We start from the raw sequence: 22664 nt of genomic DNA, 5'->3' as shown, positions 1-22664 counted from the left end.
ATAATATACACTGTCAACGTCCTTTAGCCAAAGCCCACCAGAAATACACATGATGTAAACAGGTAGAATTTATTACTCCATGTAATGAGGCAGAATGCACATCACAGGGAGTTATGGGAATCTCCCAGTAAGAAAGAACTTACTAGAGGATTGGAGCTTTGGTTAGGGCATTTGGTGGGACATTTAAGGAAGTGGAGTTTGCCCTAGATTGGAAGATGTCACAAAGCTGGGTTGATTCTATAATTGGGTATCTCAACAAATCCTACCTATAGGGAGGATACACTAGTGTGAAGAAAAGCTGTAAATGGCAGAGCCCTTGGCACCCTTTCAGTGAGTGAGAGCAGTGTTTGGTGGTTCACATCACCCAGTGACCTTGTTGATTCTCTCTGTGGTCGTCCATGTCCACTGGGAGAACACCACAGTCTAGACTTGCACATCAGACTAGCTTGTAACAACACTGAGGTCTAACTATGAACTCCAGATCAGTTCCCGACATCAGGGGCTGTTTTGGTGAGTTTTCCACATAAACATTTGGCACAGTGTTTTAGCTCCCTTCATCAGGAGCCCTGATGAACTGTGTAGACCAGGCAAACATCAGCAGCTGCACCCCTTTCCAGAATCTGAGCTGGGCCTTTTCTTCTCTGGCTTTGCCACTGATCATACTAATGAGATCACACTGTTGCAGTGCTGAAGATAGATTGGTCAGACATAAACTCATCTACTTTAACATCGTCTTGCTCTGACAAATTCTTTTAAAATATTTCCTATTATGAGAAAACCCATCAAATCCTCTAGCCATGAAAATCTATGGGATGTCAAAGACAGTATTTGGATAATGCTAGCATTAAATAAATATGGCTGAAAATCTGGAATTGATTTAACAGACACATGAAAAAATGTTCATCATCATTAGCCATCAGGGAAATCCAAATCAAAACCACATTGAGATACCACCTTACACCAGTTAGAATGGCAAAAATGGACAGGGAAAGAAACAACAAATGTTGGAGAGGTTGTGGAGAAAGGGGAACCCTCTTACACTGTTGGTGGGAATGCAAGTTGGTATAGCCACTTTAGAAAACAGTGTGGAGGTGCCTCAAAAATTTAAAAATAGAGCTACCCTATGACCCAGCAATTGCACTTCTGGGTATTTACCCCAAAGACACAGATGTAGTGAAAAGAAGGGCCATATGCACCCCAATGTTCATAGCAGCAATGTCCACAATAGCCAAACTATGGAAAGAGCCGAGATGCCCTTCAACAGATGAATGGATAAAGAAGATGGGGTCCATATATACGATGGAATATTACTCAGCCATCAAAAAGGACGAATACCCAACTTCTACATCAACATGGATGGGACTGGAGATTATGTTAAGTGAAATAAGTCAAGCAGAGAAAGTCAATTATCATATGGCTTCACTTATTTGTGGAACATAAGGAATAGCATGGAGGACATTAGGAGATGGAAGGGAAAAATGGGGGGGGGAATTGGAGGGAGTGATGAACTATGACAGAATATGGACTCTGAGAGACAAACAGGGTTCTAGAGGGGAGGGGGGAGGGGGGATTGGTTAGCCCGGTGATGGGTATTAAGGAGGGCACATACTGCATGGAGCACTGGGTGTTATACGAAAACAATGGATCGTGGATCACCACGTCAAAAACTAATGATGTATTGTTTGGTGAATAACATAACATAATAAAATTAAAAAAAAAAAAACTGTTTTGAAAGTAAAAAAAAAAAAGACCCATGAACCTTAGACCAAGGCCATCCACAAAATCTTAAATACGATGCTGTTGAGATGGCCACTGGAAGCTATAAAAATGTAAGTGCTCAATTATCATTTAATATTGTTTCCTTGGACATTTTCAACTTAAAATGACTGTTAACTTGGCCTTCAGTTCCTTCCCATGCATCCGGTATACATACATCTCTTATTCTGAAAGTCCTCGTAGAAGGGACTAGAGGTAACTGCCAGGGTTAGGGGAGGGCCAAAGATAGGGGGTGGATTAAGTAACCCCTGGAACAGCTCTAAGCAGAAAGAGAAATGCCATTTTCACATCTCTGCGGGAACCTCCCTTAGAGTCCTCAGAGGTCAGTGTGATGCAGATTACATCTGGCCAAGGACCTCCCTGTGCTACTTTTCATACATGTTGCTACATACTTGCCACAAACGCAAGGATGTTAACAAAGACATTTCTGCTAAATAATACTTTATGTCCATCATCTTAAAACATACAAAGCCGTTTTCAAAAGTATAAACTCACCCCAAATGAGAATTGTCAAAACACAGATAAAACTTGGTGCAGTATTTCCTTGCATTAAATCACAAGTATTAAATTGCAAAGAGGAGTAGCTGCGGTATTCCTGCGACATTGATTTTGACCTGGCCTGGAGCTCAGAGCCGCTGGGATCCTGTGTGGGTATGGGGGTGGGGGGAGGTGATGCAGGAAGACTGGAGAACAGGCGTCAGGTGGTAATGAGTACAACACAGATTAACTCCTGAGGCTCAGTGGCTTAGCAGGACCAAAGTTTATTTCTTATTCACACTATCTGGCCACCACAGGTCAGCCGCGGGCTCTGCTCTCCTGAGTCGTTCAGGGACACAGATAAAATGGAGGCCGTACCCTCTGCGATGGGATGTCGCCATGGTCTCTCCACAGCTGCTGCAGTGGGGGACACCACCTGGAGGGTTACGTGTGGCCCTTAAGTTTTCACCTCCAATTGGCCGGACTAGTGTCGAGGTCCCTCCCACCGCAAGAGGCCTGAGAACCTGAGGGGAGTGCATGGATGTCCCATGAGCCACCAACATCTCCATCGCTGGTGTTCACAGGGAGTCTTCTCCGATACAGTGAAATCTGACCGGAAATTTAATAAGGAAAGAAGCCATATGGATATTTGGAGACGATATTTATGATTCTGACAAAGTATGTCCGGCCTGCTATTTGTGTCTAGCAAACAGCTACGCCAATTTTTCTTTACTGGCCCTCCCACCAAAGGATTGGATTTTTCGTTTGTTTTGTTTATTTGTTTAAGTAGGCTCCACGCCCAGCATGGAATCCAATGTGGAGCTTGAATTCCAGATTTTTAAATTAGATATCCTGATAGAAATAACGAATTATCTCAAAAATCTGTCCCTTTCTCCCTCTGTCCTCCAACCTGCATCACTCTCCATGGTTCAAGTAGTAACTAACATCTTTCTTTGATTAACAGCCCTACAGATCATGTAACATCACTGCTCTCACTTTATACCCTTCAGTAACATACTGACATCAGAATTAGAATTTAGAATTCATCCTTAGAATTAGAATAAAATCATTCAAAAGGCTGATGAGAGGACATTCCTGATCAACACTAACCCACATCCCCAGCCTCCTCACTCACTGCTTTTCCACATGGACTCTATTGCTCTTGTGTTTTAAGTAATCAATATGAGAATATGAGAATCAATATGAGAAAATCCATTTATTACCAAGCATATGTGCATTGTTTCATACCTGCCCTAAAATAGTGTGAAATTTGACAATGTCAGTTTCATCAACCAAAGTCAATGTTAAAAGTGAATATTAAAAGAAAAATCACAACGAAATTTCAAAATATACTTTATATTTCCAGCCTCATAAAACATGAACTTTATAAGCACTTTAAAATATTATCAGAGGGGCGCCTGGGTGGCTCAGTCGGTTAAGCATCTGTGTTGGCTCAGGTCATGATCTCAGGGTCCTGGGATCGAGCCCCACATCGGGCTCCATGCTCCGCTGCCTGCCACTTCCCCTGCTTGTGCTCTCTCTCTCTGTCAAATAAATAAAATCTTTAAATAAATAAAAAATAAAAATAAATAAATAAAATATTATCAGAAACATAGCTTTGATAATAATTGTTTGAAAAAGTTATATTAAGGGCGCCTGGGTGGCTCGGTCGGTTAAGTGTCTGCCTTTGGCTCAGGTCATGATCCCAGGGTCCTGGGATCTAGTCCTGAATGAGGCTCCCCGCTCAGCAGGTTGTCTGCTTCTTACTCTGCCTCTGCCCTCCCCCCTGCTAGTGCTCTCTCTCTCACGCGCTCTCTCTCAAATAAATGAAGTCTTTAAAATTAAGGGAAAAAAAAGAAAAAGTTATATTAAAATACAATCTACTATGCCGTACATGTGCATTTAAATGCAGTAATCCAAAAATTCAATATATTATAAAGGGGACTCCTCCTAAGAATTCTAAATTATTTTTAAGTTACTAAAATAATTTTGGGGGGCGCCTGGGTGGCTCAGTCGTTAAGCGTCTGCCTTCGGCTCGGGTCATGATCCCACGGTCCTGGGATCGAGCCCCGCATCGGGTTCCCTGCTCTGCAGGGAGCCTGCTTTTCCCTCTCCCACTCCCCCTGCTTATGTTCCCTCTCTCGCTGTCTCTCTCTCTCTGTCAAAAAAAAAAAAAAAAAAAAATTTTGGTAGTGTCAGTTCACAAGAGTTAAGTACCTACCCAGTCAATGCTGGTAACTACATTGTATCAGGAAGCTTTTACACATATACAGATTCCCTGTGGATTGGTTAAGAACTCTGCCAAGTCCTCCAGGATGTACATGCAACCCTGGGCAGGTGCTGAGGGAGTAGTGAATTCTGCTTCTTGGCTCAGGGGCCTGCAAGCAACGTGACAGTTTGGGGGGCAGGGGGGCGCAGGAATGGACTTGGCAGACAGAGACCATGTCATGTCAGATCAGGGTTTCTTTTTTGTCATTCAGTGTTGACCAACCCTGTCTCCAGACAAATACATACAAGACAAAGTCTTAGCTTCAGTAAAATGGGGTTTCAGAGTTTTGAGCCAAAAAGTCCTCTTTTCTTCCTTTAATTTTTGGTTTTCTGACCTCATGTCCTGAAGATTAGGCCTGATTCCCTTTGCTTTAAGTAGTCAGCATTTTCAATGCTCCTAGTTTTCCAGCTCTGACTATCCATCATTTAGATCCTTGGCTATTTATCATCTCTAGAGAAGAAAACAAAGGAATATTTGAGGATGCAAGGATTTTTACAACAAATCTTTTACCAAATCCTCCTTAATTCACTAAACTCTCTCTCTTGCTCTGACTCCAAGATCACCACTAGAGTTCTTTCCAGACCTTCTTCTTCAGGAAATGGACCATTTCCTACCTGCTCTCTCCACTCCTCCTCCCCCATACCCTTAGGCCTGCAGAGAAGGTTCTAAAATGCAAATCTGGGGCGCCTGGGTGGCTCAGTCGTTAAGCGGCTGCCTTCGGCTCGGGTCATGATCCCAGGGTCCTGGGATCGGGCCCCGCATCGGGCTCCCTGCTCAGTGGGAACCCCACTTCTCCCTCTCCCACTCCCCCTGCTTGTGTTCCCTCTCTCGCTGTGTCTCTCTCTGTCAAATAAATAAATAAAATCTTTAAAAAAAAATAAAATAAAATAAAATGCAAATCTGATCAAGTCCTGCCCATACTTAAAGTCTTTTCAAAAAAGGTCCTACTTATTGGCCCCAGGGTGAAACCTCATTTCTTCAGGAGGAGTCAAAGGACTTTCCAGCCTGGATAGTGTTCACCTGTCAGCTCCTCTCTGGCTCCCATTCCCTTCTCTCATCTTTCAAGCACACTGGGGACTTACTCATCTTCAAAGTATCAAGCTTTTTTACACCTTTAATGCTTTTTCACTCTTGCCCCTAGGCTTGGAATATTGCCTGGCTTTAGCTCTCAGCTTGATCCGTGGCTTGGAAAAGCCGTCAGTGATGACATTTGCACACAGCACACACTCTCTCACAGGGAAACGGGAGGTGGCTGCTCCGGGTCCTGCTGCACTAACTGAAACCAGACCGCACCGACGTACTGGCTGGGCCACTGAGGAGCCCAGAGACCTTCGGCACAACAGCCTCTGCGCCTCAGTGTCTTCACCTGTAAATGGGAGTAATACTAGTCACTAAGGTAAAGATTTAATGAGTTAAATTATGTTTAATACAGCATATGTGCTATGTAAATGTTGGGGACTTAATAGACACACTGGGGACTATGTGCCTGCCCCCCCCCTTTTTTTTTTTAGAGACAGAGAGAGGGTGAGCAGTGGGAGGCGGGGCAGAGGGAAAGGAAGAGAATCTCAAGCAGACTCTGTGCTGTTCATGGAACCCAACATGGGGCTCAATCTCACGACCCTGAGATCATAACCTGGGCCAAAATCAAGAGTCAGATGCTTCACTGACTGAGACACCCAGGTGCCCCAATGCATGGCCCTTTTCTTAGTGGTTTTACATGTCTTAACTCATTTAACTGACAAGACAGGGTGAAGAGCCCCTTTAAAACACGCTGTCCTAAGTATTTTTGTGACCTTCCTCCCTGAGGGTAGGGCACATATCATGTGTATCCTTGTATCCTACAACATCTTAACAGTGCCTGCCATTTTGTACGCAATGAAGAAATGGATTTTATTTTAACCTGGCACCTCTTAGCAAAGTACTCTGAAAAGCTTTTTGTTATGATTCACCTTCTCCTCAAACCCTCTGACGTTTACCCCTCCTCAGCTAAAACTGGCCTTCCCAAGGTCAGCAGTGCCTTCAAGGTGTCCAATCTGGTGTCTTGACAGCATTCAACCCAGCTGACCACTGTCCTCCTCTCTGAGACATTTTTCTCCTGGCCTCTATGTTGCAGGAGCTTTTGATGGGCTAAGTTTTGAAGTCCCCTGGGTGATTTAGCAGCCCACAGGTCATTTTGTGGTACACAAGCTTCTGCTAGCTGTGGTAGCCGGAAAAGTCTGAAACAGTACAACACAGAAGTCTAAAGACAAATAGCTCAATGGAGAACATGAAACTGCTATAGGTCCTACATGCCCTTGGGCAGTAACTTCTGCAGAGGCCTGACTGGCTAACAGTGTAGGGGGACCACCAGAACACCACCGTAGGATACGGACATCCACTTTCAAGCCCAAATTTACTACCGCTCTCTCTCTCCTTCAGGGTATTTTCCCACTAGCTCCTTTGGTAATAAGCTTATACATTCATAAGCAATCTTAGGTCCTACTCCAGTGATCTCTCGTGGGCCAAATAGCTTGTTAATAATTACATGACCTGCAAAATTAAGCATGGATTCAAAGTCACATGATTAGCAAGAAAGAGCATGAGGCAAATTCCCTGCACAAATTACACCATTGTTCCTCAACCCCAAATCCTTATCAAAATAATGCAAGGGGTTTGGGTCCCTCAGTAAAGGTACTGAATCAGACTAAGAAGGTAGGATTTAGACATGTATAACCTATAAAGGCTCCCATGAAGATTTTGATGAGTTGCCCTGATTAAGGCCTCAGATGAAGGTGATTGTATGAACACATATCCAGATTTCACCCTGAGCTAGGTGAGGTGTTCCAAAGACTGGAGAAACAATTCCTCACTAGCAAAGACATAAACACAAGGCCACAAGTGCCTATTACTTAAAGAAAGTTTTAAAAATTGTCATGGCATGTCAGGAGACTGCTTGCTATAAGCTACACAGCAATGAAAAAGAAATCTAAAGCTTTTTAAAACGATTACACAAAAACAGACTTGCAAAGACATCAAGTCCCTCAACCTTTAAGACTACAGCAATATCCACACAAAAATGCAAATACAAATGGTTTCAATAAAAAAATACTAGATTTTTTCTCTGAATGCTTCTGGCCCCTCAAAGATTATACAATGCTCCCATGTGTTAAATAGGAAAATGTCCCTTCCCTTACAAGAGCAGACAGGTAAGACACACTCTAGAGCAAAAATTCTAGAGAAGAGCAAACCTCTACCTGCTCTGGTGGAGATACTCTAAGCGGGCCTTCTGACTAGAGTTACGGCATTAACTCTGAATGTACTTGAAATATAGAGAGAATATTTACCATTAAGCAGGGTTAATAGACAAACTAATCCCTAATTCAGAAACAGCGCTATTCAGTCAGAATCTGAGTCAGACTACGGGTCTGAATCCCAGAATGTGCCATTTATGAGACGTTTAACTATGATCAAGCTACCAAACTGGCCTGGTTTTAGACTCCTCGTCTGTAAAGTGGGCATAATAACACCTATCTGATAAACGCAGTTGGAGAGTAACTGAAACAATACTCACAAAATGGATTTTTTTGTTGTTGCTCTTTTTGAGAAAGAAAAAAACCAAACAATTCAATTAAAATGTGTAGGTTTCTGGATGGGACTTGCATTCTAAAGCTGAACAAAGTAATCACACCACACAGGTGAACTTGCCTATACCCTTCAAGAGTGAGTCTATTATCGCTGAAAAACGTTTCAAATATGCTCTAACAATTCTGCTTTTGTACAGATTATCAAGAGTAAAATAAACCTCATTCATAGAATTTCATACTCATCACAGTGTCTGCATCTAGGGGAACTGTCAGGAAAGAGTTCTGAGAAAGACTTAAACTGAAACTCGAAACGTAATTTAGGCTTTTGAGCTGAGTTAAAACTAAGTTTATGCTCCTCTGGACAACTACACCTGACTAAAAGCAAATTAAGTCTTAAAGAAGGTAAATTGTAAAATAATCATGTTAAACAACACATTAAAACAAAAAACCACTAAATGCACCTAGTTCAATCCTGTTCCTAGGTTCAGAACAGTCCCCGGCGAACAGCCGCAGACCTATTCGCTCCAGGAACTGACACTAACTCAGGCGGTAACACAGCAAGGGCGATGCAGTGACTCCCACTACTGTGAAAACTGAACCGTGAGAACGTAAACTGCTCATGACTTGTATCACTTCCTGGGCGCCAGGCACAGCCCCGGGCGCTCCCGTGTCGGAGGAACCCCTCGGACCCACCACCGCCTTACAGAGGTCTGTGACCCCCGTTTCTCAGAGGCGGATCCCCGGCACCCGCAGAGCCCCGGCGGGCGGAGAAACGGGGAGCAGCACCCCGCGTGCGGCCCGGGGCCGCTCCACTTCCCGACGCCCCCGTCGCCCCCCAGTCTAGGGAAGTGTCCTGGACGGAGACGCCCACGGAGGGGCCCACAGCGACCTGCGGGGCCAGCGCCGCTCGTGCCGAGGCCGCCGCGCGGACGGACCCGCTCCCGGGGGCGGCGGGAGGCCCCAGCCTCCGGCGCAGCCGGCTCCCCACCCGCGCCACTGGGGGAGGGACGCGGAGCGGCGCGGAGGCGAGTGCCCTTGCCCACCCTGGGCCGCAGCTGAGCAGACGACCCGCCCGGAAAACACCCGACGCCCCAGCCCCAGCCGTGGGCGCGCGGCCCGACAGCCGGAGAGCGTGGGAACCGACGGCCCTGCTCTCGCGCCTGCGCACATTCTCGCGGGATTCCCGCTCGGCGCCCGGGACCAGTAAGAACCCGGGCCCGTTATCCCCCGAGGGGAGCTGGAGCCAATCACAGCGCGCTCCGCGTGGGGGCCGTGCCGTGGTGGCCGTCCCGCCCCCAAAGCTCCCGGGAAGCGGGCAGTCGGATTTCGGGGCTCGGGGTCTGGCGGCGGCTTCCCCTGCTGCGGGGCCTCCGCTGGCCCCGGGGCGCGAGCTCAGGTGCCCTCGGGTGCCGGGCCGCGGGGTGGGAGGTGGCTCCCTCCCCAAGGAACTCTCGCCTTTCCGGCCCCGGCCCCGGGCCGGGAGCTTCGGGCGGGACGGGCTGCCGCGTCTTCCCCACGCGCGGTCCTTCTTTCCCTTCTCTTTTTCCTGTTCGCTGAGGCCGACCTTCTTCTTCGGGGCGACCCCTCATTCCTAGAGCACCTCAGAGCGCCACGCCTGCCTTGACCTACCCGAAATTTGACCATGCTACCCAAAGAATCCTTGAACGTCTGTGGCTACCTTTTTCCTTACGTTTGATCTTGGGCGACAACCGCTTTGTTGAACAAATAGGAAAGGCACAGTCTTCGTCTGCTACCGCCTGTGTGGGGTGGCCAGCCCTCCTCCCCGCGTGCTGTTGTCACGTGGAACACGAGGGCGGTGGTGTCCTTGGGGGCGGGGGCCTGAGACCTGTGCCCGGCGCCGTGCGAGTGGTCGGAAGTTAGGATCGTTAGCACCAGTCATCTTTCTAGGCTTTAGGATGTGGGGCTCCGAGTCCCTGGTGTCCTGTCCTGGTGCCTAGAATTTAGCGCGGACTCGGCTGATTTTTCAGATACAGACCCTTATTTCGTAAACACTGATCTTTTTTGTTGAGCGAGGCATGTTCTCAATTTAGAATCTTTTCCAGTATTTAACCATATTGTATTCCTTTTTTCTTTTTTTTTTTCCAGGTACTGTTGAGGGGAATATTAGAACAGCATGATTTTGACAACGCTGTAGAGGAATCTTTCCAGTTTATCCGGTCCTGCCACATGCCCACCTCTGGCTGCTCTGAAAAATCAACCTACGAATCATGTTCGCAGAAAACAGCTCTTCCCGTGGTTCTTTGCTCTACACCCAACATCTTTCAGGCTCAGATTTTTCATACCTGCTGTTAAAAGATCGAGGGCAGAAAATGGAATTGAGCTCACCTAGGTGGTGTGCTACTGTTTTTGCAAGTACACTACTGGGATAGAGCGAACCAGAGAATGAACACGTAGATGAATAGGTGTTTTACAGTAGACTTTAAAAAGATCATTTCGTCAGAGGAACTGCCTGATATTCTGCAGCAGAAGTTTTGCTATAAATTTTGGAAAGGGAAGAAAAAGGCATTCTAGAGAATAACATCTTTAGTGTTTATAATCTCATTTTGAATCCTAAAAACTTGAATACTGGTGTGGTGACTGCTTTGTAAGCCCTGACTCTGTACTTGTGGATCCCTAAAGTGACTTGTCAGTAAGCCTGATGGCAGAATGCCGAAACTGGCTTAAAAGAATTCATGGAGAAAGTGTGATTAAACTCCCAAAGTCCCGCTAGTGCAGCTCTGGGAATGCAAAGTGAAAAATTGGAAGAATTTATCACCAATGGTACTGTGTCATTTTATAGACTTTTCTGGGCGGAAAAAGTGGATATACAGTGAACTTTTTAAAATAAGATGAGGAACATCTCTCAGTTGATAGTTTCTAACCTGAGGCCGACATTTAATAAGCCAAAGTGCAGTGTGCTGGTGCTTCTTGATCAGAGACGACCTCTGGTAATAAACATGTGTAACGGTGCTATAAAACACATCCCTTATTTTTTCTAATGAAGAGCAAGATAAAGTTTCAGAGATGTTCAGATACTTGGGCACAATCATCATTTTCTTAAAGAAGTCTTAGAGCAATATGTTGCTGTACTTCGTGTACATCAGTAGAAAACGGATTCCCTCAAAGCCCATTTTGGATGCAATAGCAAAAAGTTGTTTCTCCTACTTGCCAAACAAAAACTTTCACCCAGCCAGGTTTCTGAGTGAATCAGTACAATTAGAAAAACTTACCTGCTACTTGCTTAAATTACTTGCTACCAAGACCCATACTTTGTTTAGAAAACTAGAAAATATGCCATTCCCTCATTTTGATTGTTTTCTGCCCAGAATACTATTGAAATTCCTGAATTCATATTTGCTGATCAAATGTCATCTATTTGACTTTATGGTAAACATACTATTTTCCTCATTAGTTTCAAGGTAGGCTGGATATAACTTCTAAGACCAGAGAAACATTTGGAATTTTGATGTTTTAGAGTCTAGGAAGCCTTTACGTGAGCAGTGTTTTGCCTCTTTTCCGTAATGATCTAAAGAAGAGGTCATGAAGAGGCGGAGTACTTGAATGATTAAGACAAAGGTTAAGCAAGATAAACCCGTTCATGGAAAAGGAAGCTGACAATTTCTGGAAGTACAGGCTCTTTACTGACCTGGCTGGACAGTTGTAATATTCTTTTAGGGATGAAGGTGGGTGGTGATAGTAATCACAGTAACAGATGTTAGAATCTCTGATGAAAGAGACAATGTTGCTTTGTTGTCTTTGAGAGAATTAGTTTATTTTTTCGTATCAATTCAAGTCCATCTAAATATGTCAGGTGGCTGGATCTCAGTTGAAGGGACTATATAGTGAGAAATAAACATAGACTATAATAATTTTGAGGTTTTATATAAATATAAATTTATTGGGGCACCTGAGTGGCTCATTGGGTTAAGCATCTGCCTTCGGCTCAGGTCATGATCCCCGGGTCCTGGGATTGAGCCCTGCGTCGGGCTCCCTGCTCGGCGGGAAGCCTGCTTCTCTCTCTCCCACTCCCCCTGCTTGTGTTCCCTCTCTCGCTGTGTCTCTCTCTGTCAAATAAATAAATAAAATCTTTAAAAAAAAATTTTAAAGAAAATAAAAAAAATAAAAACATGCTCAAATCCCTTTATCCTTAAGCAATGAAGCAAAGAAAGAGAAACAAGCTGACAGCAACTCACCTGTCTTCTTGCTTTGGTGAAGCCAGTAAATAAAAACTCACTCTCTTCATGAATTTTCACCCAGTTCTGACCAAGATTCAGACCAATTTCAACCAAGATACAAGAGTCTGACAGATGAAGATCAAATACGTTTTGCTTGTGTTGCTGTTTGGAGACAGATGGTTCATGGAATGGTGTGAGAAATGGTATGACCTTCAGATTTTCTGTGTATTCCCTCCTGGTGAGAGAATAAATATTTTGTCTTTTCTGTAAAAACCTCGGAAGAAGGGAATGGGTACTCTCCTCCATCACTCATCTGCTGTTCACAACAAAGTTTCTTGAGTCCAATTAATCTTACTACTTTTAACAACTTCTGAATGTCCCAGTTGCTGCCCATCCACTTTTTTGGCTTGTGACCTCCATCCCTTGACTGAAGCAATCCTCCCTATACCAATGATGTTGAATTGCTAAACTCAAGGAATGATTTTTCAGCCCTTATTGTTATTGGAAGGCTTTGACATCATTGACTGCTCTTTGTGCCTTGAAGTTTTTGGGTTTTTTTTCCTTTTTAGAGAGGTTTTATTTATTTGAGAGAGAGAGAGACAGAGACAGAGACAGAGCATGAGCAGGGGGGAGAAGGCAGAGGGAGAGGGAGAAGCAGACTCCGCATGGAACAGGGAGCCCAACATGGGGCTGGATCCCAGACCTTGGGATCATGACCTGAGCTGAAGGCAGATGCTTAACCGACTGAGCCACCCATGTACTCCTAGAAATACTATTTTTCTTTAATGAATGAATGAACAACAGTTTATGAACTCCTTGAGGTTCAGGGTGACATCTTATTCATTTGAATGCCCAGCATCTTACTCATAGCCTAAAACATAGTCCAGACTCAATCAATAACTTGTGGATGAATAAGAGAGAAACAAACCTTTTTGAGATTTAGCAGAAATATTAAAAATGTTAAACAAGAAGGGGAAAAATTCTCCATTACTTATGACCAAGAAGAAAACAATAGGTTGATCTATTTTAAACAAATCAGGGGGCAAGGGGGCAAGAATGGACAGATCTTACTTTTTCCATCTCTTGTACTGGTATTTTCAGCTGCTTTGTTAATCATCTATCTGGGCAGTGGAATCATCTAGATGTATCACTGAGGGAAATAGGAACACAAGTGATGTGTTTAGTGATAAATCTGAGTCTCAAAATCAGATCTGTTCTTTTTGCCAAAATCGCTCTTAAAATTAAATGTATGATGGGCATGAAGGAGGGCACATGATGTAATGAGCACTGGATATTATATGCAACTGATGAATTACTGAACTCCACCTCTGAAACTAATGATGTAGTATATGTTGGTTAATTGAATTTAAATAAAAAAAGAGAAAAAGAGGAAAAAAAATCAAAGGTATGTGCTAAGGGACATGCCTAAACTAATCCAATGCCTTACAATCTTAATGGGTTAATAACCCTCTTTACATGATTCTGTAATGCATGATTACTAAAAAGAAGTAAATGCTTAATGTATAATACCCAAAGTAGAGATGCCTCCAAGTAAGCAGAAACAAGAATGGCTCTTCCAAATAAGAATTTAGGATTGAGCTCCTGAGCTCCCAGTGAGCTACCTGCCTGTCAGTGGATTGAAAAGTCAGTGGGAACTTAGAAAATCTGTTTCACAAGCTTCACTCTCTCAACATGGATCTCAGTTTGGCCTATGCTAAATGATTCCTAATTTTTCTTCCATTTGTGGAAAAACCATTATTATTCTGTCCACAGTAGTCACAATGAACTCCCCTATTTCCTTCCTTCTTAGGGTCATGACCTCATATTAAATGATCTTATATGAAATTCACTTACTTATTACTTATCTACAACACTTCTTATTTTAACAAAGTCATATGAGCTATTATTTGTAATAAAGAAGATTCTTAGGCATACTTAATTGTCCTGGTTTGAAATGTTTTGAAGATGTGAGCTAAGCATGAAATATACTCTATGGTTTAAAAATAACAATCATTAACTTTCTAGTAATTAAAGGTAATTTAGTTGGAGGAAGAAAATCCCATCTGTGCTTAACTCAAGAAATTATTTCTGATTATTGTGAAGAGAGGGGGTTGGTGGAGCCTGGCGCCCCTCCCAGGGAGCCCACACACCTCTCAGCCATCCCGCCAGCCACTGTGGCCAGGCTGGGATGGCTTTGGGGGGCTCTGTCCCGGGGCCAGTGAGAGTCCCTTTGGCAGAGTCCACACAACTCAGTACCCGACGGTATGAGTTGTCTGTCCTAGGCTCCTCCTAGACCGGTGACATTTACTAACCCTGGAAATTTATAAATGGAAAGGGAAGATGGAGAACAAGTGAAGCAAAGATAAATGCGGTTAGGGAATGAAGGATATTCGTGAAGGGAAGTCTCAGAATTCAACACAGAGATGAGGAAGGACTGGGTATGAGCAGGCTGGGCATGTATTTTATCATTGGAGAAATGCTTAAAAAGGGGTGTCTTTGTGAACAGTGGGCTCTCTTCAGAATCCGCAAGCACATTCGAAGCCCGAAGTTTAAGCCGGCTCGGCTAAGGACGCGGACACAGCGCGTGTTGGAGGGTATCATCATGTGCGAACCTCGCCTTCCTACCTTTTGGGCCTGATTTGGTTTCACCAGAAGTCACTGGGCAGATTTTCTACATTGGGTAGGACAGATGCATTTCAGAAATCTTGTTGCCAGTCACATTTGGTGTCAGAGTGTCAGAGGTTAATTTAATGACATAGCCTCCCTGCCTTACTCACAATGTGCCAGGTAGAGGGAGACCCCATTTACACCACATCAGGCTCCCTGCTCCTGCTTGTGTTCCATCTCCCACTGTGTCTCTTTTTGTCAAATAAATAAATAAAAATCTTTAAAAAAAAAAAAGAAAGAAAATGGATAAGAGGCTGCCGGCTTAGTTTCAGGAAGCTCTGCTTTCCAAGAAATGGAGCTTTTCCATTCCAGCAGGAGGACACACTGAGGCCAGTCCATGTCTTGCAAGGCCACACTATGGGGCAGCACAGGTGTTCCCAAACATCATTTGGCTCCGTGACTACAACGGCCCATATATACTAAAAGTAGGTTAGTAGGTTGACATGTGAGCATTTCTATCAAAAACACGCATTTCTTTTACAACATCATAAAAGAACTTTCTGGAGGTAGGCAAGATGAGGGAATTCTGGAGCCATTGGACGAGGCCTTTATGATGTGGGACAAACCTCCATGAGAAATCCGAGCAGGAGGTGCTTTTCTACGGTGGACAACAAACATGTGGCCGACACACAAAGTGCACATCACACTGAGGGCACGTGGCTGCTACTTCAAATGGAGCATCCAGAGCCAGGTCACGTGTTCTCCAACAACACTTGTATTTAACAAGGTCTCGAGTTACTGTCACGTCCTGCCCCTTGCTTTCTGCATGCATTCCTGAGAGCCCTTGGAGCGTGAGATTCAGTTCCATGTGGATGTTTTTCTCCCCCTGCCATTTGTTCTACTATTGCTCAGCCAGTCCCTATAAGTACCTGTTCACCACACCACTATCATTCAGGGATTATCCGAGAAATTGCACTGTAGAGAAATCTAAACTCTGTTCTTGAATATTGTTAGCACAATTGATGACCTCTGTGCTTATCATGCTTCTTTTTTTTGGCATATTTTAGATATAGGAGCTCTAGGTCAGATGGTGTGGTTTCTGACAATGGTGAATTCCAGTTCTGTGTTCAGTCTTTAAGAGAGTGTTTGTAACTGTCTTGCTCTAACATTACCAGCTCTTTTTTGCTGTGCAATGTATTTTAATCCTCTATTAATTATATGTCAATTGGTACAATTCAATTTAACCTACCAGAGCATACGACCAACTCAATTGCCCCAGCAGACATTTAATTATCCCTGAAAATGTGTTCTCTGGGATATGGTTGTTATCTGTACCTTTCCAGTCATTCTGAATACTAAAGGTTGTTTTGCTGTAATTATCCTAATTGCACTGTAAAATTCAGTCACTTGCTTATTAGAATGTCTTAGAAATAGAAAAAAAAATGTAAAAATCAAACCTACTTGTTAGAATTTTAAAAAATAAATCTAAGGGACAACTGTGTTTATAAAGGCATAGATAGGTTCAGTGTATATACCATCTAACAAAATGTTATGCAAATAGCATTTGAGAAAAGGAAAAAAAAGAGAGACAGAGAGAGCAGCTCCTAACATCTGGAAGCTGTGTTCACAGCTAAGCTATGTTATTCTTCTATTGTACATAAACAACTTCATATAAAACTGGTTGACTCTGAGGCTATAGGTAAATGAGACAAAACAAAGCCATTTCATAATTTTGTCTAAGCACAGTCAAAAACAAGTCACTGTATGGACTGAAGGTTTGTGTGTCCCCCAAGTTCATATGCTGAAATCCTAGCCCCCAGTGTGATGGTACAAGGAGGCGGGTCTTTGGGAGGCAATTAGGTCGTGAGAGTGGAGTCCTCATGAATGGGATTCATGCCCTGGAAAAGACCCCTAGAACCTCTCTCAATCTCTTTCCACCATGTGAGGACATAAGCAGATGTTGGCAGCCTTACCAGATCCATCCCGGCACCATGATATTGGCCTTCCTAGCCTCCAGAACTGAGAGAAATAAATTTCTATTGTTTATAAGCCATCCAGTCTGTGCTGAGACAGTCACCAGGTCACACACAGAATATCACAGAATACTCCCCCTCTCACTACATGAGTGACTGTTACTTCTTTTTCTAATGATAGAATCACCCCAGCTTCCCCATGGCACCCAGTCTACAGTAGCCTTAGACCCTATCCTGAATTACCTAACTAAAATCCAAATACTATAATAGCGTCAGTTTTTTTAAGATTTTTAAAATTTATTTGCCAGAGTGAAAGAGAGAGGCAGAGACAGAGCACAAGCAGGGGGAACAGCAGGCAGAGGGAGAAGTATGCTTCCTGCTGAGCAAGGAGCCCTATGTGGGGCTCGATCCCAGGACTCTGGGATCAAGACCTGAGCTGAAGGCAGACTCTTTCTTTTTTTTTTTTTTTTTTTAAAGATTCTATTTACTTATTTGACAGAGAAAGAGAGAGAGAGAGCGCAAGCAGTGGAGTGGCGGGTAGAAGGAGAGAGAGAAGCAAGCTCCCCACTGAGCAGAGAGCCCAACGTGGGGCTTGATCCCAGGACCCTGGGATCATGACCTGAGCCGACAGCAGACACTCAGCTGACTGAGCCACGCAGGTGCCCTTATTCCACATCTTCTTTATCCATTATGAGTCATGGATAAAGTTATCCTTACTAGTAATCAGGTCATCCATCAGTAGACACTTAGGTTATTTTCATATCTTTGTTATTGTAAATAATGTTGTAATGAACATAGGGTTGCACATATCTGTTTGAATTAGTGTTTTCATTTTCTTTGGATACCCACTAGTGGATTTGCTGGGTAATATGGTATTTCTATTTCTATTTTTATTTTTACTTATTTATTTATTTATTTATTTATTTATTTATTTATTTATTTATTTTTATGTGCTGTGATGAGCACTGGGTATTATACTTAACTAATGAATCTTTGAACACTCCATCAAGGACTAATTATGTACTATACAGTAGCTAACTGAAGTCAGACTCTTAACCAACTGAGCCACCCAAGCCCCTATAATAGCGTCATTTTAACCCTTTCTCCCCAAGAAACTCAGCACTCACCATGGTAGGCACTCACCCTTGCTGCAACAAGTAACAAACCCAACTTGCCCAACTATAGGTATGCTCCTGGTGCTCTTTGGCTTTATTTCAGTGTTAAAAATAAAATTTAATTTGAAGTGTATATAATTCCCAAATTTACCTTGAGTTTGCTCAAAGCTTTGCACAATTTTGTCAGCTCTTTCTCCCTGCTTGGGGAGAAGCTTCTAGATGCTTTCAAGAGCTTTCCTTTGTCTTTTGGTTTTCAGATATGTCTTGGTATAGATTTCTTTGAATTTTTCCTGCTTGGAGTATCTCAACTTCTTGAATCTGTGATTGTATGTCTTTTGCCATATTTGGGAAGTTTTCAGTCATTATTGCTTTAAATATTCTTTTAGTCTTACCATCTTTCCCCTCTCCTTCCAGGGTTCTGAGGATAAACATGGCGGGTCTTTGGTTATTGTCCCACCGGTCCCTGAGGCTCTGCTTCTGTTTATTTATTTTTTCAGTCTATTTTCTCTCTGTTTTTCAGATTAGATGAATTCTATTCATCTGGCCTCAAGTTCATCCTCTGTCATCTCCATTTTACTATTGACCCCATCCAGTCATTTAAAAAAAAATTTCCATTATTGCATTTTTCAGTTCTATAATTTCTATTTGGTCCTTTTTTCATGACTTTTATTTTATTGATGAGATTTCGTATCTTTTCATTTGTTCCCAGAGAGTGTGTAACAGATTGTGGAAGTATTGTTATGATGGCTGTTTTAAGATGCTTGTTGAATAAATCCAACATGTGACTTATCTTAATGTTATTGTCAGCTGATTGATTTTTTTTTTTTTTTTTCAGTCCTAGTTGTGATTTTCTTGGTTCTGGTAGGATAGGTGAATTTTGATTGTATCTTAGACATTTTGCCTATTATGTTAGGAGATTCTGGTACTTTATAGATTTAAAAAAAAATTTTTTTAAGTAGGCTCCACACCCAGCATGGAGCCCAACACAGGGCTTGAACTCATGACCCTGAGATCAAGACCTGAGCTGAGATCAAGAGTCAGAGTCTTAACCGACTGAGCCTCCCAGGTGCCCCTATTTAGATTTTTAATTTCGGTATGTAGTCACTCTGTTCAGGTTTAGCATGCAGGTCCTGCACTGCTTTGAGGGCTGTGGTTCCTATGATAGTTGGATTTTTATTGCAATAATGGTGTCACTTTGATCTGTCTGTGCATGCGATGCCACCTGAGCCCCTGACCCACACCCCTAAGCCACTGCTGGTGCTGCCTGATGGAGCAAAAAGTGTGTCCCCAGACTAGATATAGGGTATATAGGGTATCTCTCTGCTGGGGAGAGGAGTCTCAGACCTGCAGGACCAAGAGATTTCTCTAGGTGGGCACTTGCTCTGGAAAGATTCCCCACCACCGCCTCTGGGGGATGGAGGGCGTTTCCCAAGCTGGGTAGGTACGGTTGTGAGACACCCTTACTAGTGCACTGTGACTGGCCTAGTGTCTCCGGGTGGGGGAGTGGAGTCTCAGGTGAGTAGAGTCGGAGTCTTCCCGCGCCTGTCTGCTTACTGTGGCCAGGTCCTTCTCCCTGGTTCTGCATGCCCACCTCAGTATTTCTCAACAGAGGACAGACATCTCACTTGCAGGAAAAGAGAGCTTCCCCTGGTTGCTTACTGTTGGAGAGGGTCCTTATCACCCCCAGGCACTCAGCTCACCTGGTGCTGTCAGGGAGACTCCTATTCACCTGGGGGAGGAGCCAACCTTCTGTTGCTAGGTCAGAGGTCAGCAAGTATCAGGCCTGAGTCACCTTCTTCTGTTGGATGCAGGGTTGTAAGTCATCCCAGCACCAAATCAGTTCATCCTTGTGCTCCCTTTCAGAGTTCTCCGTTGGATGCATTTTGCATTCTCCCAGGGTCTATAGTTGTGTTCGGTGAGGAGCAGGGAGAAATGGGTCTATCCCAGCTTGTCCAGATGAAAAGTCCTGATTTGCCCATCTGAATTTTGACAAAGGTGTCATAGCAATTCAATAGACAAAAGATACATTTGTCGACAAATGCTGCTGAAGTGACTTTATATTCATAGGCAAAAACAACAACAAAACAAAACAAAAAACCCTTGATCTTAACTTCACATCTTAAACTATAAGACCTTTGGTGTAAAAAAATGACATAAGAGAAAAATTTCATGATCTAAAGCTAGGCAAAAAGTTCTCAGGCTTGACGTTAAAAACAATTTGTAAAAGGAAAAATCAACAAATCTGTACACCATCAAAATTAAAAACATTTACTCTCAAAAGAGGCTTATGGTTTCATGACTCAATCCTCTGCTTCAGGAAAGTTTCAAGTTCATTCTTACACCTTTTTAGTTCCTTTTTGCTAGAATTCATCACACATGATACACTCCCAGCCTCTCTGCAACACAGTTCAGAATTAAATTCCCAGCAATTTCCAGATCTTTCTGTCCCTTTCAGATTCCACTTCCTCAGTCGTGTTTTTCCTCTCCTTGAAAATCTCTCTCTTCCTTTGTCCTTTTTTCTCCTTCCTTCCCTTTCCTTCTCTCCCCTGTCCTCTTTCTTTACACTTTGCAAAATTTGACACATTTCTCAGATTTCTAGTAATTTTATTTCTTATAATTTGGAATAACAATATAAGACAATAAGGGAAGTATAGATTTTTATAGCTCATATGAATGATGTTGCCACAACATTACATCCTCTCCAGATGAAACTAGCATAATTCTCCCTTCATGGCCTTATACGCCCATTGCTCCAATAGGGAAAGTAATAAATCTAAATAATGTTCTTGATTGCTGCATTTTTAATTTGGGCACCTATCAGACAGATATAATAATATGCATTTAGACAGATAGCTCCCAAATGACTTAAAATATGCTGACGAGTTTTTATGCATATGCTGTTCAAATTAAAGTCAGCAATAACTTCCACGCTACATTTTTTTCACTTCTGGTCATTTCTTTTTATAATGGAGTCGAGAGACTCCCCAGATGTGATGAGTTCAAATCTAGAATGGGAGGGACACCAAGGACGGGGAGTTTGGGGGAAAGGGAGAAACGCCCGTGTTTGCACGAGGCAGTGACTCAGCTGCCATGTCCCCTCCGGCCAGGTGGCCAGGATCGGCCGTGGGTGTCCAGGTGGCCTGTGCGTGTCCCGTGACGGCCTGCTTTCCCTTGCAGTGTGGCACGGTGGACCAGGGCCTGTACACGAACCTGACGGAGAGGAACCTGCAGGATGCTCAGAGGTTCATTCTGATGCATGAGGTGGTGCAGCCCGTGACCTCGGTGCCCGCCTTCATGGAGGACAACAGCCGCTTCTCCCACATGGCCGTGGACGTGGTGCAGGGCAGGGACATGCTGGTCCACATCATCTACCTGGCCACAGGTAGAGGCTCTCTCCTCTCTGAGGAGTTTCTTACCGTCTTCTGATTCCGTGCTTTGCTTTTGAAACATGAAATTTCAATGTCAAGCTTTTGGTCTTTTATCCTCATGTAGGCAAATCTACATGGCTCCGTTATCTTTGTCATCCTCTGCGGTTCCTATGGAAAATTTTAATTTCTCTCTCTCTTTCATACTTTGTTCACTATAATTGGAAAGACAATACTTAGTACCTCGCTATTGCTTCTTTACTTTTCATAAGTCATTTCCTGACAAGACCATTTTAATTTGGGTGATTGAAGACAATTGAGCATTTTGTCAGATGACATTTTTAAGTGAAGTAGAATCCTGTGTCTATCATGGTAATTTCCTATTGGCTAAAAGATAATATAGCAAGATACTTCTGTTGTAGGATGGTATGTGGAAGCTTTCTTGGAACCATTCTCTTGGGACAAGGGACAGAGCATCTTATGAAAGATCTAGGGGCAAATCCTCATTAGGTATGACAAGCAGACTGTTCAGTTTCCAGCGTACTGTAATGCCGTGGCGCAGTAGGGAACGCAGGAATGTTCCGTCTCTGTTAGTTGCACATGCGTCTCGGGGCACTGGAGGCTTCCGGAAAGTCCTCTCTGTTCAGCAAGTTTGTCCAGCGGTTCCCTGCCTTTGGTCCTCCCACACTGGATTTCCTTGACCTGGAATTGTACACAGTCCCTCCCCATTTACACCAATTCTCTGTGCAGCAAATAATTTCTTCACTCTTCAGGTTCAGTATAATTCGCGTATCTCATTTTGTACTTATTCGTTTATTCGTTTGTTTATTTTATTCACTGACTCACTAAAATTTATTGAATTTTTACGATTTTGTGGTTCAGCTGAACACTGATGAGTAAGACGGTGAACTTACTGGCGGCGTCCTTCTCTCTGGGAGCTTCCATTTTAATGGGGGCAGCAGATAACAAACCAACCACTATCTCTTTCCATGGCACTGGCCCTTTGAAGGTGAGGTCTGCTTCCATTGTGTTTATAAGGACAGGGTTTTGGAAGCTTCTGATGACTTCTAATGAAACTGGGTTTGCACTTTAATTCTGGAAGAGTTGGCTTGTTCCATCACTATTTAAAACATGCCTATAAGGATGGTAATACACATAGGAAGATTTTTATTCTACATAATATGTTTGAACAGAATCATAGTATGGTCAAACAGAAAAACTTACCTAAATCACAGACTCTTAAATGAAATGACCATTGACATTGGTTGCTTTTCAAACAGTACAACCATCTAGAAACTTGAATGCTGAGTCTGCTTGGAGTGATCTCATGCCTAGACCAGTCTT

At 43.4% G+C, this 22664-nt stretch overlaps 1 long non-coding RNA gene across 2 annotated transcripts; it reads right to left on the bottom strand.

Moving 5' to 3' along the window:
* Positions 1 to 3590: 3590 nt before the first annotated feature.
* Positions 3591 to 8586, bottom strand: LOC118543411 (uncharacterized). Of its 2 annotated transcripts, none has more exons than XR_013445287.1 (4): positions 8547 to 8586; positions 5605 to 5888; positions 4475 to 4972; positions 3591 to 3797 (listed from the first exon to the last, which is right to left on the bottom strand). It is a non-coding gene; the product is annotated as an uncharacterized LOC118543411 (long non-coding RNA). The 2 variants fall into 2 exon arrangements; XR_013445286.1 differs by having other exon boundaries at positions 5635 to 5888.
* Positions 8587 to 22664: the final 14078 nt, after the last annotated feature.

This window comes from Halichoerus grypus, chromosome 2, assembly GCF_964656455.1.
Source record: "Halichoerus grypus chromosome 2, mHalGry1.hap1.1, whole genome shotgun sequence".
NCBI lineage: Eukaryota > Metazoa > Chordata > Mammalia > Carnivora > Phocidae > Halichoerus > Halichoerus grypus.
The sequence above is the reverse complement of the archived record's forward strand: the minus strand, read 5'-3'. Positions and strand labels throughout refer to the sequence as shown.